The sequence below is a fragment of the Neomonachus schauinslandi genome, chromosome 7, assembly GCF_002201575.2.
Source record: "Neomonachus schauinslandi chromosome 7, ASM220157v2, whole genome shotgun sequence".
Classification (NCBI taxonomy): Eukaryota; Metazoa; Chordata; class Mammalia; order Carnivora; family Phocidae; genus Neomonachus; species Neomonachus schauinslandi.
Window position 1 is genome coordinate 48781816 of NC_058409.1, and position 15830 is coordinate 48797645.

Consider the following 15830-nt stretch of genomic DNA (forward strand, 5'->3'; position numbering starts at 1 on the left):
TCACCTTGTCCTACTCTATGTATCTATGTATGTATGTATTTATACTATGGCACTTACCACTGCTTAGCATCATTATATTTTAGTATATATGTGAACATGGTAATGATTAGTTTACATTTGTTTCTCTGTTTGCTTTTTTATTGATTAATTGATCAGTTGTGTCCACTACTAAAGCATAAGCCTAGAGTGGAGGTATCTTGGCCTCTTTTGCTCACAGCCATATCCACAGCCCCTGGGACAGTGTCTGGCATATATCAGGTACTAAATAAATATTTGTTTAATGAATGGGAATGAATGAAGGAACTGGCCTTCAGAAAGGAGTTAGTGAAAAGGGATTTCACTTCACCTATAAACATTGATATTTGTGACGATCCGTTTAAGTATGAGTGATACAATGTATGATACAAAGCGAAAAAATGTGCATTTGTTGCCTGAAAAAAACACGATCATTGGCATGGAGTTTGAGGCAATATTTTTGGGGTGGAAGGCAATAAGACTGATGTTTTTATCCTGCTACAGCCGGTGGGAGAGGCTTAGCAGCAGGTCTCACAAGTATCATTGACTTGTCTTGTGTCACAGTGATTGATATTCTGGATATCTGCAATGATTAGTGATGAAATGAATGCACTCATCAGCAGTGAAGTCTGCTTATCTGTGTGCCTAAGCAGAGCACCGCCCTTCTGGGAAAGCTCACCTGAGGCAATGAGGTGGGCAGCAGACGTTCCTTAGTGCTGGATGCACTAGGTGTGTTGCTCAGAATGTGACTCTGTGGGATAAATAATGGGTATATAAAAAGAACAATAAAGGAGAGAGAAAAGTGTGGTCTAGCTGGTTGGAGAGACCCAGGTCCAACAAGGCCAGGCAACCTATTGTAAGGCATTGATGGGCCAATGTGCAGGTTTTTTCCCAAATGTATTTCATGGCCCCGTCACCCCAGGACCCCACAGGACTGGTGTTCCAAAAGGCTCACTGTGGAAGTCTTGGGGTATCTCTGTGGGCTGTCAGGGAACCCTTCTAGATGGCTTTCCTGGGACAAAACACATATTGCTGGCTCTTTCTGAGCAGAGACAAAGCGTCAGAAAAGTCAAAGGCTTTGTTCCATTCACTGACAGATTCATGCAAGAGCAGATATTTTGTGTAAGAAGTGCAGTCTTTACAGTTGCCTGATGGAATGACTGATGCAGTAAAAAGAATAATGAACCGTGTTCCAAGTCCCACCTTTCCATGACCTTCAAGAGATATTGATACTTTTCTGGGTCTCTGTGTCCTTTTTCTAAACAGAAGGAATTAGTTAAGAGGTCTTTGAAGTCCCTTCCCACTCTAGCACTCAATAATTAAATGGCCTTTGGATGTCTGTTCCAGCCCCAACAGTTGTTTTATTCTAAAGGACAAACAGATAAGACCCAGATGAGGGAAGAAGAGCTAATGATTTGAAGCCTGGAAGTTAGTGGCTGAATAATGATTTTCATACCTAGGATGTAAAACCTTTAAAAAGCCACCTTCCCTAATGAGTCTGTAAATAGCCGTCTGCAGATAAAATGCAAACACCTCCTAGTTAGTGCCCAGCATGAGGGAGCAGCACCCCATGGTACTTGTTCATGATGTTTTAATTTTTTAGTAATTTTTTGGTTCTTTAGTGAGGACAAAAGATGAATTTTAATTTTTCTCATTTTAGGGTTACTTGAAGTAGCATCCTTGGTCTAGAGCCAACAGGATTCTCGAATTTTAAATCGATGCTCCTAGTGACTCAGACTTAATTGGACACACCTCTTGGCTCAGACTGTTGATAATTAGTCCATTAAACATTAGGGCCATATATACCCTCAAGCCCCCCAAATAAATACTACAGCAGTGATAGAGAAGATGTAATTTATTTTAATAGCTCTCCTAAAGTTACCCAAATACAGGGAGAGCAATTTGCGGGGCTTTTCTCTGTATCATTTCCTCCCTGCTCTCTAACCCGAGGCTCCCGATGCTTCAAACTAAAAAATTCTAAGGATTGAGGGTGTCATCAAGGAAGACTGCTTCATCCGCATCATGGGACAGTGACAAAACTAGAGATGAATTCAGGGTTGGTTTTCTGACTCAACCTGGAGCTAGAATTTGACGCTCTGTGTGCTAGTTCTGAATTTACCACTAATTAACAAGAGGATGTTACTCTTGTGCCTCAGCTTTCTGGTGTCAAATAAAGGTGTTAGGATAGAAAATCTGGGACATCTCTTCCTGTTAAAAACAAAACAACAACAGAAAACATTTTTATGCCCAGGGAATGAGATTAGGATGGGAAGGAAAGAGTCAGTGAGATATCCACAGGGAAGCAGGGAGTGGAAAGAAACACGGGTTTAGTGTGGGCTCAGCTCTTGAACGGTTCTTTCTGAGCAAGAAGGCAAGGGCTTGGCCCCGGGAGGGGCTCTACAGATGATAATAACATTTCGTTCCTGAAACCAGATGAATGAGCGTTATTTGCATTGTTATTTATACATGACTCATTTTTACAGGCTCTTTTTATCTAGCCACTCCTTAGGACACATTAAAACTAAATTTAAATATATAAATATGAATAATAAAATAGCCTCTTTAAAAAGAAAAAAAAATGAAGCATGCCTTACCTTTATGACCACACTGAGTATTTTTTAGTTTGTTTTTTTGTTTGTTTTTGTTTGTTTTCTCCATAGCGTGTTCTGCCATTATGACTTTTTCTTCTTGGTCCCTCGTGAAGTGACCACTGCTTACTTATCAGGCTTCATCTCCCACCTCTCTTCCCTCAGTCCTGCCCTCAGCAATTTCGGATCCTCACAGATCCTCATCATTGTCTTTCTACATGTAGTTTCTCTGTCTGGAATGCCTCCTGCCCGCCTGCTCCAAAAATTCCTACCTCGTCTCTCAGTTTTATCTCATAGCTTCTGGGAAGCCTTCCTCATCTTCCCCTGGCAGACCTGGGTGCTACTTCACGCCTGTGTTGGTAGACATTGTGACTCACTGTATTGAAGCAGTTGTGTATTGTACTGATTTGCACATCTGGTTCCTGCTGGATGGGAAACTCCTTAAGGGGAGAAATTGAATTTTTGTTTGTTGGCAGTCAGCCTGCCTTCCACCTATTCATATTCCTCTGTCTCATGTCTCATCTGTCTATCTGTTCTTCCTCTTCATCTTTTCATGCATACCTCAGGTGATTTCAAAATATGGCTGGTAACTGAAATGTGGTAATAAATACATACGGAAGAGATCTTCATTAGTGCCAAGGAAAGGGGTGGCAGGGAGGATTGGAGCGGTGGATAGGAAGGGTATTGCATAAGCAGAGGTGAAAAAACTTTTGTCAGCGGGACCCGGGCTTGGCATTAGGAATGCTGAGGCTGGTGGGGGATGTGGGCAGCCAGCTTGGTCACCATGATTATTTGGGGATGACTAAGGAGGATTCACAAAGTTTCTCAAAGTTGTTCCTTGGGCACACTTGTTGCTGTTGTTGTTACTTTTTATTATATCGAGTCAAGTATAAGATTATTCCTGAAGAACATCTTTAAGTTTAGATTTGTCAAGACAATTAGTTAACATTTAAAGTAGTTTACCTTCCCATTTTCAGGAAAAATATACATACACACGTGCATACACACAAAAACTAAAGTACACCTAATTTGTTGTTAAGGTGTTGTTTCTGTTTTTTCCTAAGTACTCTCCCACCTTCATTTTTCATTGCTCCCCTCTATTTTAAGTCCATTAAACTAAAACAATTTGTTCCTGATACCCTTCTTTCATTCATATTTGCTATACTCCTAGAATTCCCTATGATTTCCTCATACAAATCCTATGTATCTTTCAAAGGCTAGTTGATACTCCTTATTCTATTGGGTTATCCCTGGTCATTGTGGTCCTTACTGAGTTTATATCAGTGTTAATGACATCTAGACTCTACATGCTAACTGAGCTCTCTTTCCATTCATCCTGCACCATTTGTTCCTGGCTTATTGATGTGGGTGTCAGCTGGAGAGCGAGCGCAGTGAAGTCAAGGCCCTTCTCTTACACCCGCAACGTGTGTATCCTTGAGCCCCAATATTTTACTAAACATGTAATCTTCACTTAATAAAATACTTACTTGATGATGTGGTTGATAACAGGGAAATCACCCACTAAGATTAACTGCCACTATGATAATCAAGTCCTGGTTCAAAGTCTGAATTTACAGACTACATTTTGTATCTCATCCTTAGTGGCAGGAAAGGAGAAAAAAATATGAGAATGGCTCAACTTCTGAAATTCTCAACTTCAAAAAGTGTTTATTCTTAAAATAAAGAAAAAGGTAAGAAGTGAACTGTAAAATATTCCAGGCTTGCTCCCTGATGGCCAGGATTAGGATTGTTTCAACACCTTGAGTTCTATGAGCAACTAGCCAGTGGTTAGAGGTTGTTTTTGGCATTTGGGCTGAGTTGATAATAGTTTTGCATTTCTTAGTGTGGGATCACTACTCAGATTTTATATATTTTTTCTTCTTCCCAATTTGGAAAAAAATTAGTTGCATTTCTTATTAGTACTTAGAAGCTTTTAAAAATTTATTATCACCTCAGTGTTACTAATTCTGTAATGAGTACATTTTGCTTATAAATCTCCATGCACATCTTCAGTCATTTCCTAGGGTTAGACTCATAGGGGCAGAATTTCTGGGTCAGAGCACATAGACCTGCTTGAAGTGCATGTTTTGGAAAAAGGAAAGAGATTTATGATTTGGCATGTGATGCTGTGGAAGGGGAATGTTATGGCTTGATTTTTTATAGATTTTTATCTGCTCCCCGCCCCCCAACCATCCTTTCTTTTCCCTTTTTAAACTTAATCTCCTAATTGTGTCAGTTTTCCTTCATCATCCACCATAAAAGGATGCCATTGTAGTACTCTGGAACAGCCCTGCCAGGATGCCATTTTGTATGGCATACTTCGGAACTCATTTTGACCACTCTGGATAATATTCATGTCAGTTCAACCCAAACTGCCTTTATCATATCCTAGAATGGATTTTATGAAGACGGGATTTTATGAAGACAGAATTAGGATTAGTTGATAATGAATAAACCCACAATCTCATGAGAACTGTAGATGTGACTGTAAATTTAAGCATAGCTTTTCAGAATAATTCACAATTTAAATGTATAGACACAGTCACACAGCTATTAATTACTAGCATATGCTGCTATTAATATACATTCCATCCCCACTAAAGAATTACTGAAAGCTACAGTTTGAAGTAGTGTTGATTATATTCCCAGCCTGAGTGCCTCCTGCTTTGCACAGATCACTATTTGCTGATTGTCTTTTGTGAACCCAACACAGTTTCTCCCTTGAGGTCCCTGAGGTGAAGGAGAATCTGTCTCTGCCTCCACAGTTGCTGAAAGTTCAGTTTAAGTAGGTTCAGGCATCATCAGTTTCATTGCTAGGGAGCTCCTACTGCTTTCCATGAGCTATGTAAAATTCCTGTCTCTAATTACTTCCTAGTGAGATGTGACTTCTTGTCTTCGCTGCGGGGCTCTGCACTTCTCTGGTCCTTTAATCTGAGTACACTGTGTTCTCTGGCTTGCTTCTCCTGGGTTCTGCCTGTATGTGTTCTGGATTAAATTTTGCTCTGGTTAATCAAGAGCATAACTTTCTGATGAGAGTTTGAGCTGAAAATGGTTTTTTTTTGCCATGATGTATAAACTTGGATACCATGACATTTACCCTTCCTTTGTGGTCCCGCAGAACCCAGAGCACATTTCTACTGTCATAATCTCTTGAATATCTGCCTCATCCACAGATTAAAGTGCAAAGAGCTGTGTTTTACTTTTATCCATCCAGCATCTTGCTCGATGGGTATAAAATTTTGTTAAACTATTTGTTGTTAAGCTGCTGTCAGACAGTTGAAATACTACTTTGTTATTTCTGGTCAGCATTTTGTTCCATTCCACTTTAGTCCTGGAGATTACATTTATTCAGAAAATATCAAGTATTGACTCAGTGCCCAGAATGAGTTTTGGTGTGCTTGTATCTTAGCCCACGGAATGCTGTCACTGATCTGCATGTAGAAACTGTGTTTTCAGAACTAATTTAGGAACGTGATGTGACCCTAATTTTTTTTTCAATTGGTAAATTTTTTTTCTATAAATAGACTTACAAAGATATAATGATCAATTCAAATTGGAATTTCCCTTTATTGTATTGTTATAACTAAGTAAATGCATATAGTACCATTGGGATTATATCGATAAGGATGGATGGAGGTATGTAATGGTAAAAAATAAATGAACAAACAAATTTAGTGGTTTAAAACAACCATGTTTATTTTTCACTCATGCTACATGTCCATTTGGGTTGCCAGGACTCTGTTTTATATTGTTTTCGCTTCAGTTTGCAGGCTGATGAAGGCTCTACCATCTGGAGCATCACTAATTTATACAGGGAGGCAATGGTGAAGCACTAGAGTTCTTAAAGACTTCAACCAGGAAACAGAACACATTATTTTGGCTTATATGTTATTAGCCAAGGCAAGTCACATGGTTTTATAAACTCCAAAGGGGTGGGGTAGCAAAATTCATTTGCCCAAAAAGAGAAGGAATATTTGATATTCAGAACTAATGACTCCTCTGTATTTTACTATCGAATATTCCTCTCACTTCCCCTCCTTCTGCCAAGTGACCTAATAATACCATTTCCAGGGAAAGGAAGACCAACGATGGAAGTACTCATAATTTCACAGAAGGGCATGAATGAAGCAAATGGGGAGTGGCCAGGGGTGGCTGGGAATGTAGATTAGGAGAGTCTGCTAGTACAACAGGCAAGGGACTGAATTTCAAAGATGCGCTTGGAATTGGCAGGTCTTAAATCATTGGGCTGGTTCCTTGGGTTCGTGTAGGCTGGGGGTTTAACCTCAGGATACAAGTCAAATAAGCATCAGTCCCTCACAAACATGACCATAAATCAGAGTAGAATAAGACTGTCCTTTGTAAACAACACCGAAGAAAACTTTAAATCTTAGAATGCTCATTTGCTCTTTTATATCTTTAGCTAAGGAAGGAAGAAGAGAGCTTATGTACATTGTTTGAAGGCAGAACATGAAAGAGACCCACAGCGTGCTCGCTTTGCCTTAGTAAGATCTAGGAATCTTCATGGAGGCTCTTTTTATATAAAACAATTATTCTTAGCCTTTTTGACTCACATGTCCTGTTTTAGACTTTGATAATGCAATTCAATAAAGGAAGAATAGCCTTTTCAATAATTGAATCTTGACCTAAACTTCATATTTTATACAAAAATTAACTCAAAATGGTTCATGTAGTTAAAAGTAAAATAAAACTATAAAAATTAGGTATAACTATAAAACTTATAGAAAAGTCTTTAGGGTCTAAGATTAAGAGGAGTCCTTAAACTGACACTAAAAGCAAGATCTATAAAAGGAAAAAATGATAAATTGGAGCTCATTAAAATTAAAGAATTTTACCCTGCAAAAGACCCTGTTAAGAGAATGAAAAGATAAGCTACAGACAAGGAGAAAATATTTGCAAATCACATATCCAATAAAGGATCAATATCTAGACTGTATAGCGAACTCTCAAAATGTAACAGTAAAAGCAAGCAAAAAATCTAATTAGCAAATGGGCAGAAGACATTAAGACATATTTTATGAAAAGGATGGAAAATAAGCTCATGAAATGATGTTCAGTATAATTAGTCTTTTGGGAAATGCAAATTAAAACAACAGTGAGATATCATGTATTGGTCAGAATGGCTAAAATAAAGAGTAATGGCAACATCAGATGCTGGAGTGGGTTCAGAGAGACTGATCACCACACATTGCTGATGGCAGTGGTGCAGCAGCTCTGGAATACAATTCGTCGGTTTCCTATAAAAACCAGTCATGTATCTCAGTTTGCTTGGGCTGCCGTAACAAAGTAGCACAGACTAAGTGGCTTAAACAACAAAAATTTATTTTCTCATAGCTCTGGAGGCTGGAACTCCAAGATAAAGGTATCACCTTTTGAGGCCCCTGTCCTTGCCTTGCAGATGGCTACATTGTCGATGTGTCCTCCCATTGTTGCCCCCTGGTTTCTGTGTTGTCTGTAGCTTAATCTCCTCTCCTTCTGAGCACATGGTCTTGTTGGATTAAGGGCCATCTGTATGACCTCATTTTACCTTAATTACCTCTTTAAAGCCCTATTTCCAAGTACAGTTACCTCACATTCTGAGGTACTGGGGATTAGGGCTCCAAATATGAATTTTAAGGAGACACAGTCCAGTCCATAGTACCATGCAACTACCATATAATCTAGCCGTTGTACTCGAGCATTTATCTCAGAAAAATAAGATATATGTTTTTAAAAATTGGCATATGAATGTCCATAGGGGCTATCTTCCTAACAGCTAAAAACTGTAAATGAGCCAGATGGCCTTCAATGGGTAAATGGTTAAGTATGGTACATCCATACCATAGAATTCTACTCAGCAATAAAAAGGAATGAATTATTGATACACACAACTTGGATGAATCTCTAGGGGACTATGTTGAATGAAAAAATCCAGTAACAAAAACCATACTGTCTCATTTCATTTATACATATCCTTGAAAAGATAAAATTCTAGGATGGAGAATAGTGATTTCCAGGGATTAGGGTTGGGGGGATGAGGAGAAAAAGGTGGTTGGGGCTACAAAAGAACAACATGAGGGATTCTCGTGGTGATAGAGGAGTTCTGTATCTTGACTGTATCAGTATCAGACAAGCAATTTTTGTTGAGGTTTTTTTTTTTTTTTTTTTTTGCCCTTTTTGTCTTAATGAGTATTGCTGGGTGTTTATTAATGTAAATGATCTTTTAAAGAAAAAAATTTTAGTTTAGTTTTGTTGATTTTCTGTATTTTGGGTCCATCTTCTTCTCCATTGATTTCTGCAAATCTGTCCCTAAAGCAGACCCTGTGAAAGACTTTGTCATGCAGGGGATTTATTAGAGATTAATTCCTATGGGAAGGAGGAGGCTGCAAGTTCACTGGTCAGAAGGAGAAGTCTGTGATCTAGCCTGAAAAAGTTCAGATGACCCTGCAGGGACCGTGATGGGTGTATAGGCTGTCAGACTGGGCTCAGATGTCTGGAGCTTCATATCTTCACCTCAATCAATCACTGGATATATGGGCTGTCCAAGAAGGGCATGCCCTTGGGTGAGGGGGTTCTCTATAATTGAGACAAACCCTGAAGGCGCTGGACCACCAGAGGCTCTGGGCTGATAGCTGGGGCAGTCTGTCATCTGTAATTGATACTGATGGGTGATTGGAGGGCCACAACTCTGAGTTCACCACAGTTTCCTTTCTTCTTCTTTTGAGGATACTTTTTTTCTTTTACTAGACACTTGAGCAGGTCACTTAGATTATTGCTTTTGAGCCCTTACTATTTTCTAATACAAGCATCTAAAGTCAGTCCATTTTCCTCTAGGCGCCACTTTAGCATCATCTCATAGCTTCTGATATGTTGTATTTTCATTATTTCTTCTTCAAAATATTTTCTGATGCCCATTTTGATTTCTTGTGTGACCCATTGGGCTATTTAGAATTATGTCGTTAATCTCGAAACATTGGGGACTTCCTTTTTTTTTTTTTTAAAGATTTTATTTATTTATTTGAGACAGAGAGAATGAGAGACAGAGAGCATGAGAGGGAGGAGGGTCAGAGGGAGAAGCAGACTCCCTGCCGAGCAGGGAGCCCGATGCGGGACTCGATCCCGGGACTCCAGGATCATGACCTGAGCCGAAGGCAGTCGCTTAACCAACTGAGCCACCCAGGCGCCCCAACATTGGGGACTTCCTAATTAACTTTTTGTTATTGAGTTCTAGGTAATTTTCTTTTTTTAAATTTACTTCTTTTTTAAAGATTTTATTTATTTATTTGAGAGGAAGGTGGGGAGAGGGAACATGAGCAGGGGGAGAAGCAGACTCCTCAATGAGCAGGGAACCTAATGTGAGGCTCGATCCCAGGCCCTTGGGATCATGACCTGAACCGAAGGCAGACACTTAACTGACTGAGCCACCCAGACACCCTGAGTTCTAGCTTTTTCATTGTGGTTAGAGAACATATTCTAAATGAGTCAATCCTTTGCAACCTACCAAGAATTAGTTAAAGTTTGGGTACCTGGCTGTCTCAGTCAGTTAAGCATCCAGCTCTTCATTTAGGCTCAGTTCATGATCTCATGGGTCATGGGGTCAAACCCCATGTTGGGGCTCCATGCTCAGCAGGGTGTCTGCTTGAGATGCTCACCCTTTGCCCCTTCCCCCACTCGGGCACACACACTCTCTCTCAAATAAATAAATTAATCTTTAAAAAAAAAAGAATTAGCTAAAGAACATGCATATCATTTGCATTGTTGTTATCTCATGTGTATTTGAAAAATACGTGTATTCTTCACTGGTTAGTTGTGTTATATAAATATTAATCGGGTCAAGTTTGTTAATAGAGTTTTCGATTCTTCTACATAAGCTATTTTATTTTATTTTTTTTAAAGATTTTATTTATTTGACAGAGACACAGCGAGAGAGGGAACACAAGCAGGGGGAGTGGGAGAGGGAGAAGCAGGCCTCCTGCTGAGCAGGGAGCCCAATGTGGGGCTCGATCCCAGGACCCTGACTGAGATCACGACCCGAGCCAAAGGCAGTCGCTTAACGACTGAGCCACACAGGCGCCCCTACATTAGCTATTTTAAATAATTTGTTTTATCTCTGGCTGAGATACGTATGTGCAACTCTCTAATTATGATTGTGGATCAGTTTCTTTTAGTTGTCAGTCTTGCATCATATATTTTAAGCTAGTACATGAGTTTCGTATACATTTAGATTTGTCACATTTTCCTGAAAAATTGATCCTTTAATCATTGTGATATATCTCACTTTAATGTCAGTGCCTGTGTGACATTAACTTTTTCCATCCTCTACTTTTCTTCTATCTATGTCCTTATGTTGAAGGTGTCTTTTGAAGATAGCACATACTGAGTCATGGTTTTAAAAAAAAAAAAAAACCTCTTCTTATAACCTCCATCTTTTAAGTGGAGTATTTAGGTTTCTTTATTAGTTTTCCTTTTAATGTAATTGCCAGTATGGTTAAGCCCACTGTTTTGTTTTCTGTTTTTCCCATCAATTTTGGTTGCTTCATCACTTCTGTCTTGCCTTCTTTTGGGTGACTCAGGTATATTTATTTTATGTATTGTCATCTTTTTATTAGCACAGTTTTGTATTTCCTGTTATTGTTTATGCTCCATATTAAAGTATGCGTCCTTAATAAAACCTTGAATTAAAATTTTGCCATTTCACAAATACTAGAAGATGCTTTCAGCTCTGCCTGCCCTTTTTGTGATTGTTCTCATATAGTTTACTTTTACATATACTATAAATCCCATCAAACATTATTATTTTTCTTTAAATAGTCTTTTTGCAAAGTAAAAAAATGCATTTCATGTTTACCTCTGCAATTACTCTGTTCTGTTTATCTCTTTCTGCAATTCCATGCTACCATGTGGAATAATTTTCTTTCAATCTGAAGGAAGGCATGTAATATTTCTTGTAGTATGGTTCTGTTGGCAACAAATATTCTCATCTTGTCTGAAAATATCTTTACTTAGCTCTTATTTTTAAAGAATTTTTTGTTAGATACATAATACCTGTCTGACGGGTTATTTTTTCTCTTTCGCCTTGAAACTGCTATTCCATTGCCTTATGTCTTCCACTGTTTATATTAAAACCTCAGCTCTAATTTTTCTTGTTGTTTCCCTAAAGATAATATTTATCTTCAGCTATCTGGTGGGGGTGGTGGCCATGGTGATGGGAGGGAAAAGAAAAGTGTATTGATCAAGTACTGTTTCCTCTTGGTAAAAGAAAAAAACAAACAAGCCACTAACTAGGTCCAACAGCCTGTATTATCTCATTGGCAATAGGGAAACCCCTGGGAAGGAAATAAGAGCTATGGACTATTGGGCTTGGGGTAAGGGTGTGTTGGGGAATTCCCATGCATAGTAAGAAAAACCTGCAGCAGCAGCTGCATTGACCCCTTTGGTGTGCAGAGATGGTGAAGGCAGTAGTGATCTACCTACATGATCTTAGGAATAATGTGAGCTTTTATAAGGCCTGTACCAGAAAGGAAGCAGGTAAATATATAGATCTCAGTAAACCTATAACCTTAATCTGGAACAATATATTAGGAAGTTATTCCCTTTTTTCTGTGATAGGAGTTTCAAATGTGTCCCCCTTCCCTTGGTTTTACATGGTCCTTGTATAAATGACACTGCTTAGATCCACAAGTAGGCCCTCATTTTAGGAGACATCCACTGAAAGGCAACTAAATATTAATAGTGTGTAAGAAGACATGAGACTGAGTATGAAACAAAGATTGTATTCAAGTGGTTATCACATGGGTGAGGAATTATACTATTCTATATAGGATCATAGGTCAGAACCAGGATATATGGTTAATCGTCCAGTGAGAAAGATTTTTATTTAAGAGAAGGAAGACATTTTCATATTTCAAGACAGTGCTTTCCCAAAAAATGGAAGTAAGCAAGCACAGGCTAGATGACCATTTTGGGGATATTAGTGGGGGATGTGAGCTTTTTTTAGCTATAATTTGATGGTTTCTGTTGCTTCTTCCTGGTGACAAGTTTTGTGATGGGTAGCTGTTGGAAGTAGACATGCAAGACTACCTGTGAGTAATAAGGATACAAAAAAGGTAATGGGGGGGGGCGCCTGGGTGACTCAGTTGGGTAAGCGTCTGCCTTCGGCTCAGGTCATGATCTCAGGGTCCTGGATGGAGCCCCACATCGGGCTCCCAGCTCCACAGGGAGTCTGCTTCTCTGTCTCCCTCTGCCACCCTCCCCCCCACCCAGCTTGTGTGCTCTCTCTCTGCTCTCTCCCTCAGATAAATAAATAAAATCTTAAAATAATAATAATAATAAAAAGGTAATGGTAGGTATAGCAATAGAAAAATATCCCTTTAGGCAGTACACTAATGAAAGAAAAGATTTTAAGTGACTTGAGTGCCATCGATGTTGACTGATCAAGACTTTATTCCTAGAAATAGGAAACACTTTGAGTCATAAAACATTAAGAGCTGACAATATTCCCAGCTCTTATCTAATCCAGCTCCCTCATTTTACAGATGTGGAAATTGAATCCCAGAGGAGTTGGCTTGCCTAAGGCAGTGATTCTCAAAGTGTAGTTTAAAGAACAGATCCTGGGGCATTTGCTTAATATGCAGATTTCTGGTCCCTAGTCTAGAGCTACTAACAATGAATCTCTAGAAGTGGAATTGCATAATCAACATTTTAACAAACATCACAAATGATTCTGTGCACTTTGAAAAACCATTGACCACCATTGCAATGTTGGCTACTTACAGAGCCCTGAGGAAGACCCAGTTACTTTGAACTCCCAATCCATCATTTCCATTATTCTAAATTGCCTATCCTTGAAATAAAGTCTGTTTGCATCCCCTCTAAACTAATTCCCAAGTTTAGAAAGCCCTAGAAATGAAATTGTGTTACTACTATGAAATTGTTACTATTTTATAAATTGCAAAAGAATGGTTTGGGAAATATGAGTTAAGTCAATAAAACCAGGATGAACCCCAGGATCAGAAGCCTTGAACATTTTCTTGGTTAGAAATTTAGAAAATCTTGGAGCAATCCTCTCCATCCTTGACAGTGGAACATAGGGAGCCTGTCTTCTTGATTTGGTCTAGTCAAAGGCTGGAACCTCAGTCCAAAGAAAGAACATGCTTGGGAAAAAAAAAACATGGAAAAAAAATGCTTTGCATATGTATTTATGTTCAATACATTGGCATATTTCTCATCATCTCAGAGTGCAACTGACATAATTGAACTAAAGGGCTTGGGTTAATATTTTGTTAATTAAGCCCAAATCTTTCTATAGATGCACAATGAAAAGTATTCTTTACTAATTTTTAACAATTTACATGGTCTGTGGAGAAAATACCATGGTAACTGAAAATAAGAAAAAATTTGATTTTACACTTAATGCATTGGGAAGAAGTAAGGGATCAAAACACAGAACTGAAGGTGGTAAGAGATGAGCTGTGTCTGAATGTGGGCTTTGAAATATCAGTGTGGTTCCAATGTATAGAGCTTGATGTAGCAGGTCAAGTTCTATAAAGGAAGGAAGGTTACTTGGAGGTTGTTATTAATGTCAAGTCTGTTAATGTACTTTCCAGGAATCAAGAAACCCTGTTTCTTGAATACAGACTTGAGAAGATCAAGTTCCACTTTTATTACTCATGGCAAACAGTCCAGTCAAGCCTATAATTAATTGTAACTAAATTTTGCGTGTCTGCAGGTGTTGTACACAAAATACTTAATAATTTTAGACCACTGCCATAGTAGGGTTCTGAAGACTTCCTCCTGTGTCAGGTTTTAACTCCATAAAAGCTGCTTTTGGAGTTGGAAATCCAGCAGATAATGGGAGGCCATTTTAATTGTGATCTGGTGAAAAGAATACTTTAGCAATATGCTTGTGGTGGAGTATAGGTGTGAATTCTTTGGAGGGAGAGGAATTTGGAGGTAGGAGAACTGAAGCTATCCCACTTTTATAAGTGGAAGATGATAAAGATCTGACGTAGGATGTCATTTTCCACAACCACATGTGATTATAATATAACCAATGTTTTTAAATAAAGAATAGAGAAAGGATAGTTGAAGAGGGATGTAAACCTTCAAATGTCTGACTGGCACAAGGGTATGTGCAACAGGTGTAGCAAAATAATGGAGGGACAAACTGGGTTGGAGATAAGGTTGAGTTGGTTTTAGATATATTGATTAATGATTGTCTAGAATGCGATTGGAGATAGGACGCTGAGAATTTGTGAGAGATTAGGGGGCTAAAGATACAGATTTGGAAATGACCTGAATTCCTATAATGATTACAACCTTGAGGGGTGAGCTTTTTAGAGGAAAGGGGAAAGAGCAGAATGCCAGGAATTGAAAGTTGGAGAGTCTAGCTAGGGAATAGGACAATGTTTTTGCTCTTGACAACAGTGAAAAGTAATTAGGGACTTCAAAATAATGCAATGTCATGAAAATTAATGTTGAAGAGTTTTGGGATGAGAAGTTACGTTTTGTAAAAGTCAAAAGAGAATGCACATACAGGAAGAAAATGGCAAGCCAGTTTTGAGAGGTTTTTATGAGGAATTAGAATAAAGGGAAGAAATAGAATACTGCAGGGAGAGGAACAAGTTGATGGGTGGGAGATACAGAACAGCAAGCATTGACCAATTTGAGGTGTTGAAGAGAAAAAGATAAATTCTACCCAGTGAGAAGCCAAATGAGTTAAGCAAAGAGGAAACAGTCATAAGAGCAATGGGAAGAGAGTAGTTGAAAATGCTAGAAGATACAAGTTCCTGGAGGAAACAGGGAAGGAAAGAGACGCAGAGACCAAATGGTGATCTTTGTATTGGTGTGAAAGTGGTATTTTCCTCTAAGGGTAGAGGTACACCTATCTACTAGGGAGTGGTGACAGAGACAGAGAGGAGGGGTGGGTGAGGGAATTTATGCTAAATGACCTTTATCCTTCTAGTAGAGAAGCACAAAGCCCATAGTCTTTATCTGGACACATGTAACAGAAACTTGATGAACTGTGGCTTAAAATATAAGTATGTTTCTTACTTACTTAATACATAATCCAGAGTGAAGGGGTTTCAAGACTGGATTTGGCAGCTCAAAAATGGATCAGACCAGGCTGTATTTATCTTTCTCTTCTGCCATCCTTAGAGTGATTTTTCCCCCCTTGGTCCCCAAGCTATTGCCTCATGGTGACAGGTTGGCAATTTGTGTTGCAGACAT